Raw genomic sequence first — 10,444 nt, 5'->3', positions numbered from 1 at the left:
AAACGTCCCACAAGGTTGAATACAGTGTCACGCAGCGTGGAGAAGACCCCGGTATACACTGAAAAGTCCACAACGTATCCAGTGTTGGCCTCGGTAATGAGAAAGAATTTCACACCATATTTCTTTGGTTGGCTTCTTGGGGTTATACACTTTTTTACTAAGACGTTCTTTGTAAGGCATCATCCCCTCATCCAAAGACAGGTTCTTTCCAGGAATCACGAGATTACTACACCGCTCACGGATATAATCCAACATTGTACGCACTAAAATGAGGCGATCACTGTTATTCCGGGGTATGGCCCTTCGGTTGAAGGCGCTGAAGTGCCTGTCCATCGCCAGGAAATTATCACGGGACATAACGCCAGGCACATTCGGCATACATAAAAAATAATTTCTCCTCCAATATTGCCTGACGTCGACAGCAGGTGTCAAACCAAAATAAATGTGGAGCCCCAAAAAATGTGCCATGTCAATGAGGTTGCAACCCCGCCAGTAATACGACATGGTCGTCTTCAGCTCATACTGGCAGTACCGAGCGTAGTCCACCGTCTCGTGTACCAGGTATTCCAGCAATTCCCGCGTCAGGAAAAGCTGGATGAACCCCAAAACAGTCAGGGGTACTGGTACGGTCATCCCAGGGGTTGCCGTGAAGGGGTGCATGTTAGGAAGGGGTGGGGTCCTCCGTCCACCCCTCGTCACTCTCCGACGACCGACCTTCACCTTGGCTGGCGCGACGAGCCGACCTTCTACGTGCCCGTGTGCGCGCACGCGCACGGGTGCGGGCACGATGCACACTACCCCCCCCCCCCCGTTGGCCCATCACCCTCACTTAGGCCCTCACTTTCTGTATCGTCCTCTGTGATAAAACTTGAGCCCGTATCCCCACCCTCCCCCTCCTCCTCAGATTCCCTCTCGTATGCACTGAATTCGAGCTCACTTTCGGGATGTGAGCCTCGAACGGACATTGGGGGCAAATATTCATCCTCACTTTCATCGGGACTGATGTCTTCATCACTCGATGACCATCCGCCATCAAAATGAGGACTTGCGACATGTTCCCGATCAAGCTCCGAAAGATATTCGTCTATGTCCCTTGGTTGGAGGCCTCCCAAATGCCTACGAATGCCCCTAAGGACGCCCACATGCTTCCTAGGGGTAACCAAAGGCATACGATGTGTTCCCGAAACACTTTCAGCCACACGTGGCCGCACAGAACGGCCTTGAGGCGCGGGGGTCATGCTGGGTGCTTGGCCCCTCGCCAGCATCCAGGTCCAAAACTCGCCTTACACGATCCCTTTCCGACAGGTAAAAAGCGCCTTTCACGGTTCACACGTCGTTGAGACATATCTAGGAATGTCCTGTAGCAATACAAATGCTCAAAGTCTCGCACAAGTCCAGAAAAACACGCTTTTCACGAAAGATCGCTCTCGGATGGTGCGCTACTGATGCTGGCTGGAGCGAGAAGAAGGGATATCGCGCATGCGCACCTGGGTCACGCTTCAAAACAAAACAAGGCCTTGATCCGCGAACTCCCAGCATTTCCCAAGGCGCGTGATTCAAAAGTTTTAGGCTGGTAGGCCTATAAGTATTTTTCCGCGAATTTTAAAAAAAACTTTCGTATGTCGACGTAAAATACGTCCAGTCGGCACCCGACAGACAATTTATCTCGACGTAAAATACGTCCAGTCGGCGTTTAAGGGTTAAGAAAAAAGAAAAAAAGATCTTATTGGTAATATTTCACCAGTTTCTAAAACAATATCAGGCAATTATAGAAATATGAAAAATGTCAACTAAAACAAACTTATTATTCATTATCAATCAGATTGCAAAAAATATATATTTCCAAGAAAAAAAATATAGAAACAAAACAAGCTCAAGATAGAGCCATTTTATCAGTTTCTTCCCATGCCACAGAATTCAAATGAAAATTGTACTTCCATAGAAAAGAAAAAAGACAGACATTAAGATCTATATTCAAATACTGGATGTAATTTCTATTTAGTTGATCATAAATAAAATATTAGAAAAATAATAAAAAATACTCGTTGTTAGGGATTAGGAAGAGAAATGCATGGTAAGTTTTCACAGCACATTCGTTGTAAAAAGTATAAACGTTCGCTGCCTTCTACAAGCCTCATTTCGCCTTCATTGGCTCTCATTGCCACAAACCAGTGAGTAATTTTGGAATAAATAGAAAAGTCAGAGTCGAGTATTGTGCCTCTCATGAGGGTCACATGCTTTCTTTTATCAGTTATTGTGTGATGAAACCAAACACTACGCTTTTTAACTTTGATTATAAAAAGGATATTTCACTAAAACTACGACGAAAAGATAAGTCAGGGAGGGAAGTCGGGTTTATTAGCTCCAATAAGAAATCTAATTATCAAATCAAAAGGCGCATGAAACTTGAATGACCTCTCCTTTCCCAGACTGGAATAAGAATAAAAACAAAAACAGGAAAAAAGAAGGTTGGGCTTAAACCAAGAAGGAAGCGATGGATATTTCAATAAATAAGCAGAGTCCTTATTGATTTCATTCTTTTTTACTCGTGATTCATGTTTGGCGTCTGTATTGCCTTTATATTTAGGCATTTTTCTTAAAACTATAATTACTTAATTAAGAACGTTTGGTGAAGATATAGGTACATAATAGAGGAAAGTTTTATTCGAATTAAAAGTGCTTATTTAATTTCTCATCCCGGGGTTCTAAGATTTCAAGTGGGATACAGATGTTGAAGGAGGTTGTTGTATAACATTAGAATAAGAGAGAGAGAGAGAGAGAGAGAGAGAGAGAGAGAGACGAGAGAGAGAGAGAGAGAAGAGAGGAGAGAGAGAGACCGTCTCAATAAACTCACAATGCCAACCTTTACGACAAATTTCTGGACATAAACTGCAGTTGCTCCTTGGAAAGAGAAAATCCGAGAAATACGTTAGAAATGCGGGAGGTCAAAATGTTTTGTCTCTTGATATGAGAGAAATATCGTATCTCTTACAGCAAGCTATCAAAATGGATATTACTAAAATTTAGGTAGTAGAGGACATTTTATAACTATTCCTATTGCCCTTAAAACTAGCACCATCACCAGTGGAAATAAAATAGGTTCTAGGTTAGCGAGAAACATCCATCCTCATCGTGCAATAAAATGAAGCTTAAGACCCAGTCCATGAAGAGTACTTAAAAAAACATAGATCTTATTCATGAAGGTTTTACATCTATATGATAAAGACATCGCATTGGTGATGACATTATTGTTGCTACCTTTTCGATGTAATTTGAATTTTGAAATATATATGTTCTTATTTTCTTCCATTTCACCTTTAAATTGAACCAACAGTGATATGTAAAATCTATGTCCACCTGCATTTTCCAGTACTAAATATGTTGCCTACATAAAAGGATCACAGGCCAATGTCGGGTAAAATGGAGTTAAGTAACATACTCTCATAAAATTACATGTAAAAGTTAGCAAAAACTGGTGAAAGCCAATTTCTCATCTCTATATCAAATTTCTGTTTAAAATATTTACCATTAAATACAAAACAAGTATCTAATAAGCAAATTGTAATTGATTGTAAAATGGTGATAACCGATAAAATAGAAGCAAATCTATCTAGTTCATATCCATAATTTCACAGTTCTTGAAATAGCATTTTTCCAGTTCATTTCTAAATCAAAAGAATTAATCATATGTGATTTGGAAATTGTGACAAGTAACGGCTGTAACAATGTGACAAGAATTTAAACACCATATGACACTACCAGCTGTGCTGGAGTATAGGCACCGTAAATTATTTGGGCATAAACTGCAGTTGCTCCTTGGAAAGAGAAAATCAGGGAGATAAGTTAGAAATAAGGGAGGTCAAAATACCAGCTTTTCTCTCGTGATATGAGGGAAATATTTTATCTAGTAATACAAGTTATCAAAATTGATATTCCTCAGATTTAGGTTGTAGAGGAAATTTTAAAAGTATTGCTATTGTCATTAAAACTCGCAGTGGAAATAAAATTGGTTCTAAGTAAGCTAGAAACATCCATGAAGAGTACTTATTGCTACCCAGTTATGTAATTTGAATTTTGAAATATATTGTGATCGCTTTGACATTGAATAAACATATATTCTTATTTTCTTCCATCTCACCTTTAAATTGAACCAACAGTGTTATGTATGATCTATGTCCACCTGCATTTTCCAGATACTAAATATGTCGTCAACACAAAAGAACCATACGCCAATGTCGGATAAAAAGAGTTAAGTAACCTACTCTCAAAACTTACATGTAAAAGTTCGCAAAAACTGGTGAAAGCCAATTTCCCATCTATATACCAAGTTTCTCTCTAAAATATTTACCATTAAATACAAAACAAGTATCTAATATGCACATTCTAATCAACTGTAAAATGGTGATAACCGATAAAATAAAAGCAACTCTAATATCTAGTTCATATCTAAAGAAACCTACCGCAGCATTAACAGGTATCTAATTATATAAAACTATCCATAATTTCTCCATTCCTGAAGTAGCATTTTTTGCACTTGATTTGCAAAATCAAAAGAATTAATCATATGTGATATGGAAATTGTGGCAACTGACGGCTTTAACAATGTAACAAGAATTTAAACAACATATGACACTACCAACTGTGCTGCGTATTGGCACTATGAAATATTTGGGTTTCTGGGTGTTATGTGCAAATAGGGGAAGACGTTATGGAAAGGAAACTTGTAATCAAGTCCTCATTTTCACCAAACACTTCTGCTATTGACTATGAGATTCACGATTAACTGGTTTAAATACCAAAGGTTTATATATACTACCATATAGTAGCAAATAGATCATCTTACCTATGTGTACTTTTATCTATAACACTTCCTTCGTCGGTTTTGGTGATAACCAGATTATCATGTGTTTTTTTTTTTTTTTCAGCTGAATCTTTTAAGGAACTAGTTAAAATGGATATGTTCAATGTAAACCCCAAAAACATTGCCGTTATTTATTTTCAAAACATCAATTTCATAGTTATTAATTTCCTTTTTTTTTTTTTTTTTTTTTTTGCAGAATTTTAAACATTCATAATGTCAGATCATAGAACTTTTTGCCCAACTTAGTACTTTCTTCGTATCTAGTGACAATTGTCGGGTTGAAAGCTTACAGAAATTAGATTCCTCTATTATCTATTTCCATGTTGAAAGGTTGATTGCTGATTCCAGTTTTCTTTTCTGCGTGGACTGCGTTCCTTCTTTAACTTTTCTGAATCGAATAAATATCCAGTTTAAAAGAGGGCGCCTCCCCTGACGAGGTAGAAGTCAGATCCTATGCGTTGACCATTTTTGAAGCGTTGCTTTGTGAATTCTGCAGCGTTTACATAGAAATTCGGGCATGGTGATTTATAACACAACACATCAAAGTTATCGTGATTCAAGGCTCTCATACTTTACATCATCAAGGAATTTGGCACAACACATCCCCTTTTACACTCTTTGTGGAACCTCAAATGCAACTTTGCTTTCTGAGCACTGATCAAAGCTTCTAGAAGCCATATAGAACAGTCCGATGATGTGGAAAAGGGCCGAAAAATACATTAGAAATCAGACCCGTGTATTTCTAAGTAAAGGATGAAAGATGTATATAAATCGATGTACAAGACATGAATGAAGTTATGATACATATATACCTGAAATGTTGATATTGTAATGCAAGTGGTAATAATGATACATTTAACATAACAATAATATGAATGATAATAAAGATGTATGCAGTATGCTGTTTCTCGTAAACGCACATTTAGCATGCAGAGATTCTTGCTGTGAAGAGATTAGCCGGCAGTGCTTGATGGACGGTGTGTGGGTCAGAGTGGGACACTACAGCTTTCTTGAACATTTTCAACCCAAATCTCCTCTGACCATTTTTACGGTTTTTTCTCGCAGTTTTTTGCTGTGACAGCTGGTGAACATAGTCAACGTGCCCTACGTACTCGAAACAGACTATCGTAACAGCCATAGTCTATAAAATCACTTCTTGATTTCACCATTTTTGGACTTATGCCACAAGAGGATTTGATTGAAATTGAGAAATAAGTGAGTATGAGCTTCCATCCCCTGTTAAATTGAACTATAGCATAGAATCACGATTAAAACTGCTACGAGACATCATGATATAAAAGATTATAGAATTTTATTTAATTCATATATGCATAATTATGTTTCAAGAGTTTTTATATAATCTACTAAAATAACTATGCAAACATAACAAAAATATATTAAGGTAACATTCACCAGAAATACGTGTTTGTAACAGCCACGTGCCCTTGGGCTATTAAATGTAGTTTAGTTATTACAAAATAACTGGATCATTTTGACTTGTTCCTCAAATATAAGTCATTAGTTATTAGCTACAGACGCTCAAGTCTGTAACTGATATTTTTATTGCTGATACAATTATTTTACACACATATTATTCTCATTGTTGCTATTGCTACTTCAACAACAAGAGTAGCCACTACTACAACTGTTGCTATCATTAAACTGAAGCCCACTTTGATCAATTTTACTATCGTCTCAGGGCTTCTGTGCAAGAATTGTAGTAATTCATCTAAAACTTTTCATTCAAGGTGCAATTTTCAGTTATGAAAATATATGGATTCAAAATTACGTGGCAGAGTCCGAAGGAGATCGGAAGCAACTGAAAAAGAGCTCGATAAGATACGAGAAAAAATCCCAAGACTTAAGAGGCTGAGTTTATGGGTAAAAGTTAGGAGAAATATGAATTTGTGTGGTAATTGAGTCGTGCTTGTAGACGAGACGGCTGAAGGAAAAAGTAGAACAGGTGCTAAATGAGGCAGAGAGAGAGAGAGAGAGAGAGAGAGAGAGAGAGAGAGAGAGAGAGAGAGAGAGAGAGAGAGAGAGAGAGAGAGAGAGAGAGAGGTGGAGTAATAGTATGTAATATGGTATTGGACTTATAATCTTGTTTTAGATTACGAAAGCACTGTATAAGTATGATAGAATGAGAAGTCTGCTGTGGATTTTTCCATTCGGCTAAACCAACCGAAATGCAACTTAAGTACACACAATAGAAATGAAGAGAGAGTAGTTGAGCGACGACTGGAAAGAGTGGAGAGTCAACCAGGGAGGAGAGATCTCACGGAAAGGAGAAATTTATGATCAAAATAGGGCCAAAGGACGAAAAGAGTTATGAAATGTAATGAGAAGTCAGCTGAGGGGAGACACAAGGGGCAACATAGAATATTTTCTTAAGCGAAAATGGAGTCACGTGAGAGTAAGCATATGGCTCACAAAAGCAAATTTTTCGAGGAATGTGAAGTGGAAAGATAAACGGAGGATGACAAGATTCTTGAGAGACTAAAAAAAAAAAAAAAAAAAAGAAGACATATGTAAGAAATAAGAAGCATGCCACCAAAAGGATAATAGAATAATCTTTGTAAAGAAAAGATAAAGAAAAAAAATTTATTTTGTGGTGAAAAGCTCAAATGGTACATATGTTAAAGCTGAGAAGGTCCTTAAGATATGGTCAAGTGATAAAAAGTCTTCGGGGTTGAGGAGCTGATAATAAACAGCGAACATTCGAAATAGGCGTGAGGTAAAAAAAAAAAAAAAAACGGGGGGGTTCAGATGTTTTATCCTCTCCTTTGTAGATGTAAAATATAAAAAAAAAATATAGGACACGATGCATATGGGAAGAGAAATGAACATTCAAATACACACAAAAGGACTAACAGATCTTTCCTGTGGAGAGAGAACAATAACTCTTGATGATCACGGAAAAAGAGAGCATTTAGGGAAATGTCAGTGATGAAAAATGATAGTAAAGAGCAGAACGAATAGAACAATCAGGGACCCAGATTTTATACCGGTTAGAAATAAGGAAATCCCCTCTTGTAGCACAGGCCTCTCTCTCGCTAATGTTTGTAATATATTATAATGATTTACTTAAATGGCCATATCATTATGAATAGTGGAAGAGACATTCTCCCCTATTATTATTATTATTATTTTTTTTTTTGGCTGTGTCCAGATGATAACTTTGATGCATGGCACCATTACAATATATAGTTCCAATGATAGGACTCCGTGTTTTATCTTTTTGCCTTCTCCATACCATGATGAGGAGGGAGTTAAGAGAGCTTCGGAGGAACCTGTTTGTAGGAAGAAGATCAAGAGGGAGACAGAGAATTAGATGACAAGATAAAGTGAAGGACGATATGGAGAGAATAGGTTTGGTGGAGGATGATCCTTTGGTAGAAGGCAGTGGAGAAAGCACTTAATGTAGGGATCATGGAGGGGAAGAAGAAAAGAAGCTACGCAAGAGAATCTATTCAGTGTGGCATATTTGGGACCTTCACCTCTTGTCATCGTGGGTAAGGAGACAAGATGCCCCTCACTTCCCAAAGCATGTTCAGTGATAAATTGAGTCTTTATCCGTGCTACTCTGGAGGCAAGTCTTTGGAGAAACATGAGATGCCACAAAAACCAGGGGGCCATGTTAGAACACTCCTGAAAACCGCCCGACTGAAGAACTGGGTCCAAATCTTTCATGATAAACCAAGAATCCCTTTCTTTCAAATTTATGAAAGAAACTTTGCGATTGCAAATTGCGGTCTTCAAGGATAAGCGCAGAAATTAATAAAGAAGGGAGCAAACCATTGAAAAAATATCAGGATAATTGTAATATAGCTAAATGGCATCATAAAAACCAATAGAGCCTAAGATACTTTTACATATTGTGAGAGAGAGAGAGAGAGAGTTAGATGTTACTTTCCTTGCTGAATAAATTTTTGAAGCAGAAAATTAGCTCTCTGTTTTATGGATGTAATATGTTAACTCAAACGAAAATTGGGTGATGAGATATTAAGCCTTATTCAAGAGATTGCGGAAGGAAAAAGTTAGCGATACCTGGCATTACATATATCAGTATATAAAAGCAGAGCAGAATTATCGCTCAAGGAATAGGCATAAAAGTAAAGGAAACATTGAAAAGTTACATAAAACACAAGAAGTAATGAATATAAATTGGAGAAGGAGATAAAAATAATGAATAAATATTTCTGCAATGCAACTTCATATACTTATTCTGAAGATAAGTAAAAGAGAAATAGAGCACAAGACCCACTATTTACATCAATATGAGTAACATGTATTATCAGGCACTGAAGATACGATATTTTTGCTTTCGATCGCTATTTCTGTTTGAAATCCAAGACTCAATTTTACTAACTTTGTCCAGTATCATCTTTCTGTTTTACTGCTGCTAAATCAGTGCATATAAATGGAATGCAATTTGCAAAAGGACCCTCTCTTCCTAATCTGAGTTGCAACTGCAATTGCATTGCAAAAGCAGTTTCCCATTACAAAGATGAGAATGTTCATACACTGTAAATAAAACGTTTCTTTTTTTAATGATTTTATGGTGAATTCCCGATGCTTTCCCTTAACTTCTAATTCCCGGCCCTCCTTTCACGTCCGTTTAGTTTGCAAATAAAATGTTCCTCTCTATTTAAAACTGATTGTTTTCCATTATCTTTTAATTTCCTTGAAAATGTTAAATCAAAATTTTCACTCTTTCATAACTTTCAATTTCCTAAACATTGGAATTTATAAGATTAAGTCTTTTCATATTATCCTATCTAACTATCAGTTACTGTAGTACCATTCAAAACATTTGGAGAAAAATAAATAATTGTCTTGCAACTTGAAAATATTTTTTTTTCAGGATTTGGATATTCACTTTGCTATCAACAATATCAGTTTCATTCAAGATAAAGCAGAATCCTTTGCTGAATGAGATCAATAAAAAAAATCAGAACGATTTGTTTCCTTCAATGGTCTTTAAGGAAGGTCCTCAGCTGAAATTAAAAACACCTACACACACAAATGGTGAATTTCCAAAACATTTTTTTTTCTTTTTTATTGGAGGATGGCATGAGAAAAGTAGATATTCGAAGCAAAATGAAACTGGATGGAACCTTTATAACCACTTCTTTAAATTGAAATTCCCCCCAGCCTCTTGTATTTTTTTTTTATTAGCTGAAAAGAGGAAACAACGATACAATCTCCTAAAACACGAGGATTTATTCGTTTTGTTTTACATTGGTTAATATTGGTGAATTTAACATACTGTAGTTCGATTCGGTGTATATTTGGAACAATACGGTTTAACTCGCAAACATCACTGGGGAGAGGAGGAGAGGAGGAAGAGAGAGAGAGAGAGAGATAGAGAGAGAGAGAGAGAGAAGAGAGAGAGAGACAAATAATAGATATATTATTTCTTGATACAATATGCCAAATTTGATGAAGAATAGGAGAAAAGTAAAAAATAACATTAAAAATGATAAACTCCATTCATGCAAGAAAATATAATCCGTTTACTTCCTCATGCAAAAGGTTTCCATGCAAGTTGCCTTTTAATATAGAATCAGTAGGATATATGTA

The sequence above is a fragment of the Macrobrachium nipponense genome, chromosome 36 (genome assembly GCF_015104395.2).
Source record: "Macrobrachium nipponense isolate FS-2020 chromosome 36, ASM1510439v2, whole genome shotgun sequence".
Taxonomy (NCBI): domain Eukaryota; kingdom Metazoa; phylum Arthropoda; class Malacostraca; order Decapoda; family Palaemonidae; genus Macrobrachium; species Macrobrachium nipponense.
This window is presented reverse-complemented; position numbering follows the sequence as displayed.